The sequence below is a fragment of the Bubalus kerabau genome, chromosome 19 (assembly GCF_029407905.1).
Source record: "Bubalus kerabau isolate K-KA32 ecotype Philippines breed swamp buffalo chromosome 19, PCC_UOA_SB_1v2, whole genome shotgun sequence".
In the NCBI taxonomy this organism is placed as follows: domain Eukaryota; kingdom Metazoa; phylum Chordata; class Mammalia; order Artiodactyla; family Bovidae; genus Bubalus; species Bubalus kerabau.
This window is the reverse complement of record NC_073642.1, coordinates 9,608,141-9,626,561: the sequence shown is the minus strand read 5'-3', so window position 1 is coordinate 9,626,561 and position 18,421 is coordinate 9,608,141.

Sequence of the window (18,421 nt, the reverse complement as noted above, 5' to 3'; positions counted from 1 at the left end):
ATCCACAATTTACAAAGAATACCCACAACTAATAGTAAGAAGACAAACAAAAAATGAGCAAAAACTTGAAGAGACATTTATCCAAAGATACACAAATGTCTAATAAGCACACAAAATGAAACTCAACGTCATTAGTCATTAAAGAAATTCAAATTAAAATCACAGTTAAATACCACTTTGTGCAAACTAGCATGGCAATAATAAATAAGATAGGTAATAACATATGTTGGAGAGGATGTGGAGAAATGAGAACTTGCTACACTGCTGATGAAATTGCAAAATAGTGCAGCTAGATTGTAAAACAATTTGGCAACATTTCAGAAAGTTAAACATAAAACTTTTACATGACCTAGCAATTCTACTTCTATGTATACACCCAAGAGAAATGAAAACATGTGCACAACAAATACTTGTACACAAATGTTTACAGCAGCATAATTCCCAATAACCCAAACTGGAAACAATCCAAATGTCCATCAACTGACGAATGGATAGGTATAATGTAGTATAGCCATCTAATGAAACAGTATTCAGTAATAAAAATAAATTACTGACGTATGCTATGTCATAGACAAACATCATCACCTAAGATGAAAGAAATTAGACACAAGAGATAACATATTGTATAATTACATTTCAAATGCCCCCAAAAGGAAAATCTATAGAGATAGAAACTAGATTATCGGTTGCCTGGAATGGGGGCAAGAACTGGGTAGGTGCGGGGAAGGGGTTAACTATAAATGGGTCAGAGCAATCATACTGGAGAAGGCAATGGCACCCCACTCCAGTACTCTTGCCTGGAAAATCCCATGGACGGAGGGCCTGGTGGGCTGTAGTCCATGGGGTCACTAAGAGTCGGACATGACTGAGCAACTTCACTTTCACTTTTCACTTTTCACTTTCATGCATTGGAGAAGGAAATGGCAACCCACTCCAGTGTTCTTGCCTGGAGAATCCCAGGGACGGGGGAGCCTGGTGGGCTGCCGTCTATGGGGTCGCACAGAGTTGGACACGACTGAAGCGACTTAGCAGCAGCAGCAGCAGCAGCAATCATACTGGAGGAATAAAAATATTCTAAAACTTATTTATAGTGATGATTGCACCCTTAGGTAAAGATAGCTAAAATTCTCTGAATTGAATGCTTTAAATGGATGAATACTATGGTATACTACTGAATTACACTTCAATAAAACTGTTAGAAGAAGATAGAGAGGGAGAGGGAAAGGAGGAAGAAGAGGAAGAGGTGAGGAGGAGTGTAAAATGCTTCATAAATTACATATGCAACCATCACCCCCAGCTACTTACAAAGTTTGCCCATCATCCCACATAGAAACTCTGTACACAGCAAACAATAAATCACCATCCTCTTCTCCTTCAGCTCCTGGTAAACTCTAATCTACTTTATGTTTCTATGAATTTGCATATTTTAGATATTTCATGTAAGTGGAATCATACAATATTTGTACTTTTGTAACTGGCTTATTTCACCTAGCAGAGTACTTTAAAAATTCATCCTTGATGTGACATGAATCAGCATTTTTTTCATTTTTCTGCTGAATAATGCTCCATTGCATATATATGGTGCATTTTATTTATCTATTTATCTGTCTATTCTTATGCTTGTACCACATTTTTTAATTACTATAGTTTTGTGGTAAGTTTTGAATTCAGAATGTGTAGTTCTTCAAACTTTGTTCTTCATTTTCAAGAACTCATTACAATTTCATGTGCAGTTGAAGACTGGCTTTTCCATTCATTAGGGTATGAAGCTCTTTCCCAATGCTGTAAGGTATGGAGGACAAGCCTTCTTCCCCACTCATGACCTTCATGCTTCCATCCTTTCCAACTTTCATCTTTCTAGGCAGTCTGATGCCTGACTCTTTGTCTGCTCCTGGAAGCCACCATGACCTGGGTCTCAAGGTCACGTGTCCTGTCCCTCCTCCATCTCCAGCTCCTTCCTGCTCTCTTGAGATACCTGATCTAAGGCAGGCATTCTGGTTAGAATGAGGAAAAGTGGCAAACTGGGAAAAGCCTCCAGGACTCCATCCTCCTTCCAAGAACCAGCTCAGAGTTTGCCAAGAGAAAATCCTTTCTCAGTTGGCATCTCAGCCTCTTCATCTGTCAATGGTGGGCACTTCCTAGTGTTTGAACCTGAGAGTCAAACCAACTTGTAAAAACCACTAATAAATGTCACAGTCAAAAGAGAAAAAAAAAAAAAAAAAAAAAGTGTAATTTTTAGATCACAGTGACCTGTAGATCACTTTGGGCAATGTTTACACTTAGCTTTATCCTTTGATCTGTGATATGGGGATGCCTTTCCATTTATTTGGGCCTATTCTTTCTAATACATTTTATAGTTTTCAGTGTATAAGTCTTTTTCTTCCTTTGTTAAATTTATTCCCAATTATTTCCTTCTTTCAGTTGCTATTGAAAATGGGATGGTTTTCTTAATTTCCGTTCACTTTGTTCGTTGCTGAAATATAGAAAAGTAAGTTATTTTTGGTATCTTGCTCCTATATCCCTCAGTTCTGCTGAGTTTTTTAATTAGGTCTAGGAGCCATTTTGTGGATTTTTTCTGGATTTTCTATGTATTAGATCATGTCATCTGTGAGAAGAAATGATTTTACTTCCTCCTTTCCAATAAGACATCTTTTATTTCCTTTTCTTGCTTAATTCCTTTGGCTACAATTCCCAGAGCAATTTTGTATAGTAGAAGTGGGAACTGGTATCTTGGTCTTGATCTTAGGGAGAAAGAAAACCATCCACCTTTCATCGTGATGTTAGCTGTGGGCTTTTCATAGACGCCCTTTATCACATTAAAGAAGTTCCCTTCTTTGCCTGGTTTGTTGAGTGTGTTTATAATGAAAGGGCATTGACTTGTGTCAATTGCTTCCTCTGAATCAACTGAGATCAATCATAATGTGAATTTTTTTCTTTTGTTCTATTAATGTGATGTATTACATATATATATTTTTTTCTTATATTGAACCACCTTTGAATTCCTGGGATAAACCCAATTTAGTCATAATGAATAACTTTTCAATACATTGTTGGTTTGATTTGCTAGTATTTTCTTGAGGATTTTTGCATCTATAAGGCATTTTGGTATGCAATTTTCTTATTTATTTTTATCTGGCTTTGTAATGAAAACAGTACTGGATCATGAGTTAGGAAGTGTTCCATCCTCTTGTATTTCTTTTTTGGAAAAGATTGAGAAGGATTAGAGTTCACTATTCTTTAAATGTTTGGTTTAATTCACCAGTGAAGCCTCTGGTCTTGCACTTTCCTTTGTTGGGAGGTTTTTGATTACTTATTGAACCTCTTTTTATAGTTCTGCTGAAATTTTCTGTTTATTCTTGAGCCAGTTTAGGTAATTTTTGTCTTTCTATAAATGTTTCCATTTCATAAAGGGCATCTAATTTATTGACACACATAATAAAAATACCAGAAGAAAGAAAAGAAAAAATATTTGAAATAATGTCTGAGGCTTTTTACAAAATTAATGCTAGGCACCAAACCACAGATAAGGAAGCTCAAAGAACACTGAGCAGAATAAATAGCAAAAATTTCAAACCTCAATGTATCATATTCAAACTGGAAAAATAAAAAAGCAAAGAAAATCCAGAAAGAAGTCAGAGGAAAAATTATCTTACTTGCAGAATGACAATAATAAGAATTACATAAGAGTTCTCTTCAGAAATTAAGAACACACAAAAAGAATGGAGGGAAATAAAATGCTGATTTTTTAAAGTCAAAATCAGAATTATGTATCCAAGGGAAATCAAAGTGAAGTCATGTCCTACTCTTTGCAACCCCATGGACTGTAGCCTACCAGGATCCTCCATCCATTGGATTTTCCAGGCAAGAAAATGGATAGCCATTTCCTTCTCCAAGGGATCTTCCCAACCCAGGGATCGAACCTGGGTCTCCCGCATTGCAGATGCTTTACCCTATGAGCCACAAGAGAAGCCCTGTATCCAGGGAAATTATCCTTCAAACATGAAGAAGAAAGATTTTCTCATAAAAACAAAAATTAAGGGAATTGGTTGTCAGTAGATATTGCTTGCAAGAATGTTAAAAGAAGTTTATCATAGAAAAGTAAAATGATATATCATAAACTCAGATCTACACAAAGAAAATAAAAGTGCTGGAGAAGGAATCTATAAAAGCAAAATATATATAAAGACAAAATATTAGTCTTCTTATTCTAAATTAATATGTCTAACATTAAAACTCAATACAGATTAAACTCTTAAAACTCAACAATGAGAAAAGAAACAATGCAAATAAAAATGGGTAAATGATCTGAACAGGCCCCTCACTAAAGAAGATATGTAGATGGAATTAGGGAATTTCACATAAAAACAACAATGACATGGTACCCCACACCTGCTAGGACTAAAATCCTAAACATCGATAATGTCAAATGCTTGTGAAAATGTGAAGTAACTCCTGTTGGAGTGGAATGGGAATGCAAAATGGTACAGCCACATTAGAAGATAGCTTGGCAGTTTCTTAGAAAAATAAACGTAGACTTACCAGGTGATCCGGCTATTTCACTCCCAAATATGTACCCAAATGAGCTGAAAAGTTATATCTATGCATACACACACCCCCCCCACACACACACACACATCTCTGCATGTGAATGTTCATAGCAGCTTTCTTCTAAATTGTCAAAAATTGTAATCAACCAAGGAGTCCTTCAATGAATGAATCAAAAAACAAATTGGTATATCTATTCCACCGAGCATTATTCAGCAATAAAAGAAAATTAATTATCAAGCCACAAAAAATACATGTTCAGTTCAGTTCAGTTCAGTCCCTCAGTCGTGTCTGACTCTTTGCGACTTCATGAATCGCAGCATGTAGGCCTCCCTGCCCATCACCAACTCCCGGAGTTCACTCAGACTCACATCCATCGAGTCAGTGATGCCATCCAGCCATCTCATCCTCTGTCATCCCCTTCTCCTCCTGCCCCCAATCCCTCCCAGCATCAGAGTCTTTTCCAATGAGTCAACTCTTCACATAAGGTGGTCAAAGTACTGGAGTTTCAGCTTTAGCACCATTCCTTCCAAAGAAATCCCAGGGCTGATCTCCTTCAGAATGGACTGGTTGGATCTCCTTGCAGTCCAAGGGACTCTCAAGAGTCTTCTTCAACACCACAGTTCAAAAGCATCAATTCTTCGGCACTCAGCTTTATTCACAGTTCAACTCTCATATCCATACATGACCACTGGAAAAACCATAGCCTTGACTAGATGGGCCTTTGTTGGCAAAGTAATGTCTCTGCTTTTGAATATGCTATCTAGGTTGGTCATAACTTTCCTCCCAAGGAGTAAGTGTCTTTTAATTTCATGGCTGCAATCACCATCTGCAGTGATTTTGGAGTCCAAAAAAATAAAGTCTGACACTGTTTCCACTGTTTCCCCATCTATTTCCCATGAAGTGATGGGACCAGATGCCATGATCTTAGTTTTCTGAATATTAGGGTTTAAGCCAACTTTTTCACTCTCCTCTTTCACTTTCATCAAGAGGCTTTTTAGTTCCTCTTCACTTTCTAACATAGGGTGGTGTCATCTGCATATCTGAGGTTATTGATATTTCTCCCGGCAATCTTGATTCCAGCTTGTGCTTCTTCCAGCCCAGCGTTTCTCATGATGTACTCTGCATATAAGTTAAATAAGCAGGGTGACAATATGCAGCCTTGACGTACTCCTTTCCTATTTGTAACCAGTCTGTTGTTCCATGTCCAGTTCTAACTGTTGCTTCCTGACCTGTATACAGGTTTCTCAAGAGGCAGTTCAGGTGGTCTGGTACTCCCATCTCTTTTAGGAACCTTAAATACATGTTTCTAAGTACAAGAATCCAGCCTGAAAATGTTACATGCTGTATGGTTCCAACTACATGACCTTCTGAGGAAGACAGGGTTATAGAGATAGTAAAAGAGTAGTAAAAAGGTCAGCGGTTGCCAAGGGTTTTGGGAAGGGATGAATAGATGTAGCCCAGGGGGGTTTTAGGGCAATGAAACTATTCTGTATGAAGCTATAGTGATAGACACACATCATTCAGTTCAGTTCAGTCGCTCAGTTGTGTCCGACTCTTTGCGACTCCATGAATCGCAGCACGCCAGGCCTCCCTGTCCATCACCAACTCCCAGAGTTCACTCAGACTCATATCCATTGAGTCAGTGATGCCATCCAGCCATCTCGTCCTCTGTCATCCCCTTCTCCTCCTGCCCCCAATCCCTCCCAACATCAGGGTCTTTTCTAATGAGTCAACTCTTCACATAAGGTGATCAAAGTACTGGAGTTTCAGCTTTAGCACCATTCCTTCCAAAGAAATCCCAGGGCTGATCTCCTTCAGAATGGACTTATTGGATTTCCTTGCAGTCCAAGGGACTCTCAACAGTCTTCTCCAACACCACAGTTCAAAAGCATCAATTCTTTGGCTCTCAGCTTTCTTCACAGTCCAACTCTCACATCCATACATGACCACTGGAAAAACCATAGCCTTGACTAGATGGACCTTTGTTGGCAAAGTACTGTCTCTGCTTTTCAATATGCTATCTAGGTTGGTCATAACTTTCCTTCCAAGGAGTAAGCGTCTTTTAATTTTATGGCTGCAGTCACCATCTGCACATATCATTAACATTATCCAAAACCCACAGAATATACAACATAAAAAACCCAATGTAAACTAGGAATTTAGTTAATAATAGTGTATCAATATTTGAGTCATCAGTTGTAACAAATGTACACTTTAACACAAGCTGTCACTAATAGGAGAAATCATCTGAGTGTGGTAACAGGGTTCATGGGAACTCTTTGTACTTTCTGTATAATTTTTCTGTAAACCTAAAAATGTTCTAAAATAAAGTTTATCTAAAATGATAGTCTTTTTATTCAAAAGAAATCTTATATAAACACTAATATTTACACCAGGGAAAGTGAACCTATTGACCCAAAGACTTGGCCATTTAACTAATTTTGTCCCAAACTTCATCAGTCTGTACCCTGCCCTGTCCTACCCCTGGAGGTAATGATGAGAATTCTGGGGCTTGAGGTGCATAGTTTGAAGACTCCTGAATAGTAACCTTTTAGGGTCTTATCTATATCAGTACCCCATGACTCTAGTTTTGTTTGTTTTTTTTCCTTTCCTCATGATTGAATAGGAGCCAGAAGAGAAACATTAGCTTTAATAAATCTGAACTCAATAATACTTATATTTATAACCTAGGCACGAGCCAGTCTAGTCTGCCTTCTTCACCATGGGGATATTTCGGTGGTTCTATTGTTAACAGAGCCTTTTAAACATGCAAAATACTCATTTCAAAGCAACTTGATGAAATTGCAAATCCTTAGCTTAAACAGCATCTTTCTTCCTCATCATCCGTTTTCCTGAAATGCAGATGGCAGGTGTCCTCATCTGTATGTGCTGCACCAACAACATCCTTTGGTGGGGGGGGTGGTGTCCTTACCAAATGACTGCAGTCTTGAAATAGATGTGGAATCTACTGATACAGCACTCAGGGAACTGTCACAGGAAATCCTGATCAAAGGGGAATGTGAGCTCCAGAATTTCTGAGTGTGTTCATTACAACCACTCAACTTTGCCAAACTCTAAAGCCATAAAATGAATGGTGTGTCTATAGAGGTATTCACGTTAACCAAATGGTGGGGGCTTCGGAGGCAGAACCAACTCATCTCAAAGATGTCTTAACAAAAGTAATCTCTAACTAGTCAGTGGGTCTGCACAAATTCAAAAATGAATTTTTAAGTTGCATTTGGGTTTCTTTAATGTATGATTTGGGCTTCCCTGGTGGCTCAGATGGTAAAGAATCTGCCTGCAGTACAAGAGACCTGGGTTTGCTCTCTGGGTTGGAAAGATCCCTTGGAGATGGGAATGGCAACCGACTCCAGTATTCTTGCCTGGAGAATTCCATGGACAGAGCAGCCTGGCCGGCTACAGTCCAGGGGATCACAAAGAATCCGACACAAGTGAACAACAAACACAAATGTATGGTGGGCTTTCTGACATGCTTGCCTGATGAGGTGAGAAACAGTTGATTATAGCAGGACAGGGTGGACTGAATTAAAGCCTAAAACAGTATCTGCTTTTAAAGTAATATAGGGATAGATGTTGGGAGTACGGACTTTAGAAACTACCTAGTAATAAGGAAGGAGAAGGCAATGGCACCCCACTCCAGTACTCTTGCCTGGAAAATCCCATGGACGGAGGAGCCTGGTAGGCTGCAGTCCATCAGGTCACTAGGAGTCAGACACGACTGAGTAACTTCACTTTCACTTTTCACTTTCATGCATTGGAGAAGGCAATGGCAACCCACTCCAGTGTTCTTGCCTGGAGAATCCCAGGGACGGGGGAGCCTGGTGGGCTGCCGTCTATGGAGTCACACAGAGTCGGACACGACTGAAGCGACTTAGCAGCAGCAGCAGCAGTAATAAGGAAACGTTCAGCCATAAAAGTGTCTGTTAGTCACTCATTCGTGTTCGACTCTGTGTGACCCCATGGACCATAGCCAGCCAAGCTCCTCTGCCCATGAAATTCTCCAGGCAAGAGTACTGGAGTGGATAGCCATTCCCTTCTCCAGGGGATCTTCCTGACCCAAGGATTGAACCTGGGCCTCCTGCATTGCATGCAGATCCTTTACCATCTGAGCCACCAAGCCAGATATAGAACCCAAAACTAAAATTTACAGAAACAAGTCACATTCCAAGGAAACAACTGTTACAGGATTTAAAGTCCAGAAGTAGCTCATGTGGGAGAGATCAGGATGGCAGGCAACATAGAGCAAGAAGAAGGAAATCCAACAGCAGCCATCCTGGTGCTTCCCTCAGAGGATATCCCAGGATGTGTGTGTGTGTGTGTGTGTGTGTGTGTGTGTGTGTGTTGGGTGGTAGAAAAAGAAGGGAGCTCAGTTTGAAACAACAAGAGCTGACATTCTTGGCAAAGGACACAAGCAGAAGATATAAGACCAGTGTCCAGAAACTCATGGAGAAGCTGAATCTTAAGACCAGGGTTCTGACCATGAAAAGCGTAGTTCCTCACACACAGCCACAGCAGAATCCCACCAAGAATGACCTGCGGTGAAATTACCCTGAGGTACAGGACTGACAGTTGGACCTGGGTCAGAACTAGTCTCAGTGGTCAAATGAAACTCTCTTTACTTAATAAAAAGAAGGCTATAGGAGAAGAAAAGACAAATAGATCACTCATTCACTCTTATTCTAAGCATCAGAGTATACAAGGGAGAAAAAAGCTGAGTTTACAGAGGAGAAATACACGTCTCCACCCTCAGGCAGCTTGCATCAGCATAGCATTGGCCTTCGTGATAAAACAGTGAACTTCTTTTCTCTATGACATTTGTTTCATCCACAAAAGAGTCAAACTCACTTCTCCAGAATTAAGCATCATGAAGAAGCATCTTTAAGAAATCACTCTTGGCGAGGTGTGTGTCTTAATTCACAAAACACTGAAATATAACAGCTTAATAACATTACCACTCTAAGCAGCAGCTGTTAGGATGTCCAGAATGGAGTATCAATTGGTATTCAATGCTTCTGTTATTGCTGTTCACTCGCTCAGTCATGTCCACTTATTTGCAACCCCATGGACTGCAGCACGTCAGCCTTCCCTGTCCTTCACCATCTCCTGGAGTTTGCTCAAACTTATGTCCATCGAGTCGGTGAAGCCGTCCAACCATCTCATCCTCTGTTATACCCTTCTCCTGCCTTCAATCTTGCCAAGCATCAGGGTCTTTTCTAATGTATTGGCTTTTCATCAAGTGGCCAAAGAATTGGAACTTCAGTTTCAGCATCAGTCCTTCCAATAAATATTGAGGACTAATCTCCTTTGGATGGGCTGGTTGGATATCCTTGCAGTCCAAGAGACTCTCAAGAATCTTCTCCAACACCACAGCTCAAAATCATCAGTTCTTCAGCATTCAGCCTTCTTTATGGTCCAACTCTCACATCCATACATGACTACTGGAAAAACCATAGCTTTGACTACATGGACCTTTGTTGGCAAAGTAATGTCTCTGCTTTTTAATACGCTGTCTAGGATTGTCGTAGCTGCTTCCAAGGAGCAAGTGTATTTTAATTTATTTTAATTAAATTTATTTTAATTTAATGGCTGCAGTCACCATCTGCAGTGATTTTGGAACCCCCCTCTCAAAAAAAAAATAAATTCTCTCACTGCTTCCATTGTTCCTCCATCAGTTTGCCATGAAGTGATGGGACAGAATGCTATGATCTTTGTTTTTTGAATGTTGAGTTTTAAGCCAACTTTTTCACTCCCTTTTTTCACCTTTATCAAGAGGCTCTTTAGTTTCTCTTGCCTCCTGCCGTAAGAGTGGTGTCATCTGCATATCTGAGGTTATTGATATTTCTCCCAGCAATCTTGATTCCAGTTGTGCTTCATCCAGTCTGGGATTTTGCATGATGTGCACTGCATAAAAGTTAAATAAGCAGGGTGACAATATACAGCCTTGGTATACTCCTTTCCCAATTTGGAACTAGTCTGTTGTTCCATGTCCAGTTCTAACTGTTGCTTCTTGACCTACGTACAGGTTTTGCAGGAGGCAGGTAAGGTGGTTTGGTATTCCCATCTCTTTAAGAAATCTGTGTGATCCACACAGTCAAAGATTTTCAAAGTATAGTCAATGAAGGAGAAGTAGATGTTTTTCTGGAATTCTCTTGCTTTTTCTATGATCCAACAAATGTTGGCAATTGGATCTCTGGTTCCTCTGCCTTTTCTAAATCCAGCTAGAACATCTGAAAGTTCTCAGTTCACATTACTGTTGAAGCCTGGCTTGGAGAATTTTGAGCATCACTTTTTTAGCATGTGAAAGGAGTACAATTGTGCGGTAGTTTTGAATCATCTTTGGCACTGACTTTGGGATTGAAATGAAAACTGACCTTTTCCAGTCCTGTGGCCACTGCTGAGTTTTCTATACTTGCTGTCATACTGAGTGCAGCACTTTCACAGCATCATCTTTTAGGAGTTGAATTAGCTCAACTGGAATTCCATCACCTCCACTAGCTCTGTTCGTAGTGATGTTTCCTAAGGCCCATTTGACTGCGCTCCAAGATGTCTGACTCTAGGGGAGTGATCACTCCTTTGTGGTTATCCAGGTCATTAAGATCTTTTTTGTACAGTTCTTCTGTGTATTCTTGCACCTCTTCTTCACATCTTCTGCTTCTGTTAGGTCCATACCATTTCTGTCCTTTATTGTGCTCATCTTTGCATGAAATGTTCCCTTGGTATCTCTAATTTTCTTGAAGAGATCTCTAGTCTTTCCCATTCTTTGTTTTCCTCTATTTCTTTGCATTGTTCACTTAGGAAGACTTTCCTATCTCTCCTTGCTATTCTTTGGAACTCTGCATTCATATGGGTATACTTTTCTCCTTTGCCTTCTACTTCTCATCTTTTCTCAGCTGTTTGTAAGGCCTCCTTGGACAGCAATTTGCCTTTTTGCGTTTCTTTTTCTTGGGATGGTTTTGATCATCACCTCCTGTATAATGTCACGAAGTTCTGTCCACAGTTCTTCTGGCACTCTGTCTATCAGATCTAATCCCTTGAAGCTGTCACTGCCACAGTATAATTGCAAGGGATTTGATTTGGGTCATTCCTTAATGGCCTAGTGTTTTTCCCTACTTTCTTCAATTCAAGTCTGAATTTTGCAATAAGGGGTTCATCATCTGAGCCACAGTCAGCTCCTGGTCCTGTTTTTGCTGACTGTATAGAGCTTCTTCATCTTCAATTGCAAAGAATATAATCAATCTGATTTCATTATTGACCATCTGGTGATGTCCATGTGTAGCATTGTCTCTTGTGTTGTTGGAAGAGGATGTGTGCAATGACCAGTGCGATCTCTTGGCAAAACTCTGTTAGCCTTTGCCCTGCTTCATTTTGTACTCCAAGCCCAAACTTGCCTGTTACTCCAGATATCTCTTGACTTCCTACTTTTGCATTCTAGTTCCCTATGATGAAAAGGACATCCTTTTTTCAGTGTTAATTCTAGAAAGTCTTGTAGGTCTTCATAGAACCATTCACTTCAGCTTTCTCTGCATTAGTTGTTAGGGCATAGACTTGGATTTCTGTGATATTGAATGGTTTGTCTTGGAAATGAACAGAGATCATTCTGTCATTTTTGAGATTACATGCAAGTACTGCATTTTGGATTATTTTTTTGACCATGATGGCTACTCCATTTCTTCTAAGGGATTCTTGCCCACAGCTGTAGATATAATGGTCATCTGAATTAAATTTACCCATTTTTGTCCATTTTAGTTCACTGATTCCTAAAACTCAACTCTTTAGTGTTGATCCAATCATCATTTATTGAAAAGCCTATTACATGGCAGGCACCATTATAGCTTCTTGGTCTGCATTAGTGAACAAAACAGACATCTTGGAGCTTACATGGCATAGAAGTGACACCATGAACCTGATAAACAACTACATCACTATAGGATACTATGAGATGGTAAGGTCTATAGAGAAAACAGGTCAGAGTGAGAGGGGTCAGGAAACAAACGGACCACATTCTGCAATCCCACTCCCGTGCATTTATCCAAAGAAAACTATACTTTGGAAAGATACACACACCTTAATGTTCACTGCAGCACTATTTACAATAGCCAAGACGAGGAAGCAACCTAAATGTCCATTGATAGAAGAATGGATAAATATGTGATATATATACAATGGAATGTTAGTCATGTTAGAATGAAATAATGCCATTTGAAGCAACATGGATGGACCTAGAGATTATCATATTAAGTAAGTCAAACAAATATCATAGTATATTGCTTATATGTGGAGTATAAATATATATATATGTGTGTGTGTGTATATATACTACTACTACTACTAAGTCACGTCAGTTGTGTCCGACTCTGTGCGACCCCATAGACAGCAGCCCACCAGGCTCCCCTGTCCCTGGTATTCTCCAGGCAAGAGCACTGGAGTGGGTTGCCATTTCCTTCTCCAATGCATGAAAGTGAAAAGTGAAAGTGAAGTCGCTCAGTTGTGTCCGACTCTTAGCGACCCATGGGCTGCAGCCTACCAGGCTCCTCCGTCCATGGGATTTTCCAGGCAAGAGTACTGGAGTGGGGTGCCATTGCCTTCTCCAGTGTATACACACACACACACACACACACATATATATATACAAATGAAGTTGCTTACAGAACAGAAATAGACTCACAGACACAAAAAAGCAAACTTATGGTTACCAATGGGGAAAAGAAAGGGGAGAGAGAAATTAGGAAGTTGGGATTAATATGTACACAGTACTATACATAAAATAGATAACCAACAAGCACCTATTGTATAGCACAGGTAACTATACTTAATATTTTGCAGTAACGTATAAGGTAGAAGAATATATCTATATGTATATCTATCACCTTCCCAGGTGGCACTAGTGGTAAAAAACTTGGCTGCCAATGCAGGAGACATAAGAAATGCAGGTTTGGTCCCTGGGTAGGGAAGATCCCCTGGAGAAGGAAACGGCAACCCACTCCAGTATTCTTGCCTAGAGAATCCCATGGACAGAGGAGCCCAGTGGGCTGCTACAGTTCGTAGGGTCGCACAGAGTCAGACATGACTGGAGTGACTTAGTAGGCACACGGGCAGTTACCATGGCTACCCTAGTCCAGACTAACCTCAGCTTTCCTGCATTATCTCTTTGGTGTACTACCTCATGACCAAAAAAGCATTTTATCTAAAATTAAAAAGTCAGTACCATCATGCCAACTCCTTGATGAACATCCTTTCAGTCTACCATCGAGGACCGAGTTCCAGATTCCAAGCATATATCCTTTACTTCAATAAAGCCACAACCCCTTCCCTCTGGCTTCTGCATCAGCTTCCTGCCCTCACTCATCCCTTTTCCAACCCATGCCTCTGCAGTTACCTGAACCACCCCTCCTCCCACCCTGCCTCCCCGTTCCTACTTAGGTCACCTTAACTAATGCTTCCTAAACCCTAGGACACAATGGGAGGTCGCTATCTTTATCAAGACCCCTACCCCACTGTATGATTATCCTGCTTAAGGTCTGTCTTTCCCTTGGACTCTGGTGTCCCTGAGGTCAGGAACTAACTCTTTACCTTTATGGCTCTGGTTCCTAAATTAATGTTTGACAGATTGAAGGAAATGAATAGCACTGCTAACAGTGGGAGATTAGTGCTGACAACAAGCCTACATAGTAGGTACTCAGTACTCACATTTCAAAGAAGAGGCAACTGGGTCCTTGAGAAACGGATAATTTGTTAAAGCTCAAGCTAGTGAGTCGGCCTACAGCAGACTCCTGAAAATAGGCTTTTTCCCTATAAAGTGATTATATTAGGATCTGCCTAAAGGCTGGAGTATGGTGGTGCACAGGGGCTGTGTTGGGCTGTGCCCCCATGGAAGCTCCTCCCCAGACTCCCTATATGCCCTCCCTGAACCCTTGATGGTGAGTTACAACTTATTACAGCAAGGAAATGCAGAGACTCAGGGCCTTTCTGCATCACCCACTTGAAACTCTACAACCTGCTGTTGGAAATAGGTCATAGTTCCCTAGAGACAAGACCTTTTGCTTCTCCCCTTCTGCTGTGCTGGATTTAGGTGCCTAACTTGAGCAGGTTGTTGGTGCTATCCTTGGCATGCAGATGTCCACCAGCCATGGATCAGTTCTTTTTCTAGACTTCATCTTATTCTTTCATTTGGATTATATTCCTCCATCTCTTCATTTGAACACACTTTGGCATTGCCTTTCTTTGGGACTGGAATGAAAACTGACCTTTTCCAGTCTTGTGGCCACTGCTGAGTTTTCCAGATGGCAGAGGAACCAGAGATCAAATTGCAAACATCCGCTGGATCATTAAAAAAGCAAGAGAGTTCCAGAAAAACATCTACTTTTGCTTTATGGACTATACCAAAGCCTTTGACTGTCTGGATCACAACAGACTGTAGAAAATTCTTAAAGAAATGGGAATACCAGACCACCTGACCTGCCTCCTGAGAAATCTGTATCCAGGTCAAGAAGCAACAGTTAGAACTGGACATGGAACAACAGACTGGTTCCAAATCAGGAAAGGAGTAAGTCAAGGCTGTATTTTGTCACCCTGCTTATTAAACTTCTATGCAGAGTACATCATGCGAAATGCCGGCCTGGATGAAGCACAAACTGGAATCAAGATTGCTGGGAGAAATATCAGTAACCTCAGATACACAGATGACACCACCCTCATGGCAGAAAGCAAAGAACTAAAGAGCCTCTTGATGAAAGTGAAAGAGGAGAGTGAAAAAGTTGGCTTAAAGCTCAACATTCAGAAAACTGAGATCATGGCATCTGGTCCCATCACTTCATGGCATATAGATGAGGAAACAGTGGAAACAGTGACAAACTTTATTTTTTTGGGCTCCAAAATCACTGCAGATGCTGACTGCAGCCATGAAATTAAAAGATGCTTGCTCCTTGGAAGAAAACCTATGACCAACCTAGATAGCATATTAAAAGTCAGAGACATTACTTTATCAACAAAGGCCCATGGTTTTTCCAGTAGTCATATATGGATGTGAGAGTTGGACCATAAAGAAAGCTGAGTATAGAAGAATTGATGCTTTTGAATTGTTTGCTGGAGAAGACTCTTGAGAGTCCCTTGGACAGCAAGGAGATCCAGCCAGTCCATCCTAAAGGAGATCAGTTCTGAATATTCATTGGAAAGACTGATGCTGAAGCTGAAACTCCAATACTTTGGTCACCTGTTGCGAAGAACCAACCCCTGATGCTGGGAAAGATTAAAGGCGGGAAGAGAAGGGGATGACAGAGGATGAGATGATTGGATGGCATCCTCTAAGCAATGGACTTGAGTTTGACTAAACTATGGGAGTTGGTGATGGACAGGGAAGCCTGGCATGCTGCAGTCCATGGGGTCGCAAAGAGTTGGACACGACTAAGCGACTTGAACTGAACTGAACTGATCTCTTCCTTTAGCCTAATTCTCTGTTTATTTCTTTTATTAGGCAGGTCAATTGTGTCTCTTGGAGAAGTAGTCCCATGTAGATGTCCTGCAGGGCACTACGTGCTTCCCTCTGGCCAGCAGAGCCTCTGGGCCCAGGAGTGCTCCCTAAGGGGCCACATGTGTCTTTCTGTTTCATTGGCTGACTGCTGTACGCATGCTGGTATTGAAGGCTGACCCTTGGCCTCGCCGGCTCAAGACCCTGCCTCATGTAGTTGCTGTGGATGTGTTGGCAGGTAAGGCACGTCCCAGCAAGTTAGTGGAGAGGCCCATTTGCTCATGACTGATAAGGGCAAACTGCTGGGCAGGGCAGGGCCCCAGCATGGCTGGCTTTGAGACCCAGTGGAGCAAGTCTGCTGTGAGGCCACTGGCAAGGGGGGTAGGCCTCCAACATTTAATTTCTTTATAATCTCAATGTCCATTTCTTTATTGCTAATATGAGAAAAGTGAAAGTGTTAGTCTCTCAGTTGTGTCCAACTCTTGGCGACCCCATGGACTGCAGCCACCAGGCTCCTCTGTCCATGGGATTCTCCAGGCAAGAATATTGGAGTGCGTAGCCATTCCCTTCTCCAGGGGATCTTCCCAACCCAGGGATTGAACCCAGGTCTTCTGCACTGCAGGCACATTCTTTACTGTCTGAGCCACTGGGTTACAATTATATTCTACATATTGATTTATGTCCTATAACTTTGCTAAATTAACTTCTCATAGCTGTTTTAAAGACTCCATTGGATTTTTTACATATACAATCACATCTGTAAATAAAGAAAATTATATTTCTTCTCTAATATGGATGCCTTCACCCCTCGATTGCTGTGACAAGAAATTATAGTATAATATTGATTAAAATTTGAGAGAGCAAATATCCTTTTCTTGTTCCTGATCTTAGAGGGGAAACATTTAGTCTTTAAATATAAAAATAATGTTCTGCAGGTTTTAAGTTGATATTATCAGGTTTAGGAAGTTCCCCTGCATTCCTAATTTGCTAAGCTTTTATCAAGAATGGATGTTGAAATGGTTTCAAAATGTTTTATTTAATTTATTGAGATGATCATAAGGTTTTTTCTTATTTATGTTGAGAACACAATGAATGATATTGGTTGATATTTTGTAATATTAAAACAAATCTGCATGCATAGGATAAACTCTACTTCATCCTTTTCATAAATTGTTGTTCTTGATCAAAGTTTTTTAGAATTCTTCCATATATTTTCATGAGATATATTGGTTTATGGGTTTCTTTCTACTTTTTTTGTAGTATCTTTGCCTGATTTTCATATCAGTGTAATACTAGCCTCAGAGAATTAGTTGAAAAAGATTTCCTCTTCTTCAATTCTCTTTTAGAGTTTGTAAAGAATTGTTTCTTGGATTTTTTTTTTCATAAGTATTTGGTAAAACTTACTAGAGAAATCACCTGGCCCTTAATTTTCCTTTGAGATGGTTTTAAACTGTAAATTACATTTCCTCAGTAGATACAGAGCTATTTTTGAGAGATCACTGTTAGTTTATGACTTTAAAGGAAATTTTCCACTTTATCTAAATTACCTGATTTATTATTATGAAACTTATGATAATGTTGTATTTATATCCTTTTATCTGCAGAATCTGTTGAGACATCACCAACATAATTCTTGATATCAGCAATCTGTGTTTTTTCCAACCAGTTTAGCTAGAGATCTATCATTTTTTTTTTTTTCCACAGAATCAGATTTTATTTCAGTGACTAACTTAAAATATTTAATCTTTTCTATTTCATTGATTTTTACTTTGATATTTACTATATCCTTTATTCTCATTGCTCTGCTGTGCTGTGCTTAGTCACTCAGTCACGTCCAATTCTTTGTGACCCCATGGACTGTAGCCTGCCAGGCTCTTCTGTCCATGGGGATTCTCCAGGCAAGAATATTGGAGTGGATTGCCATGCCCCCGTCCAGGGGATCTTCCCAACCCAGGGATTGAACCCAGGTCTCCAGCATGACAGGTGTATTCTTTACCATCTGAGCCACCACGGAAGCCCATGAATATTGGGGTGGGTAGCCTATCCCTTCTCCAGGGGATCTTAAAAACCCAGGAATCGAACCAGGGTCTCCTGCATTACAGGTGGATTCTGTACCAGCTGGGCTACCAGGGAAGCCCTTATTCTCATTATTTGGATTTAATTTGCACATAGTTTTCTATGTTCTTAAATAGAACCTGAAGACATCAGTTTGTCAAACATTATTACCTTTGCTGAAAACCCTACAGTAAATTATCATTTTTTTTAAATTTTCAATGGACTTTTAAAGTGATTTATATATTAAGAAAATGTCTTGCACATTTACCCATTTAGTATTATTTTGATATTCTTCATATTTTGTGTAGACCCATATTTCCATGAACTAAACTT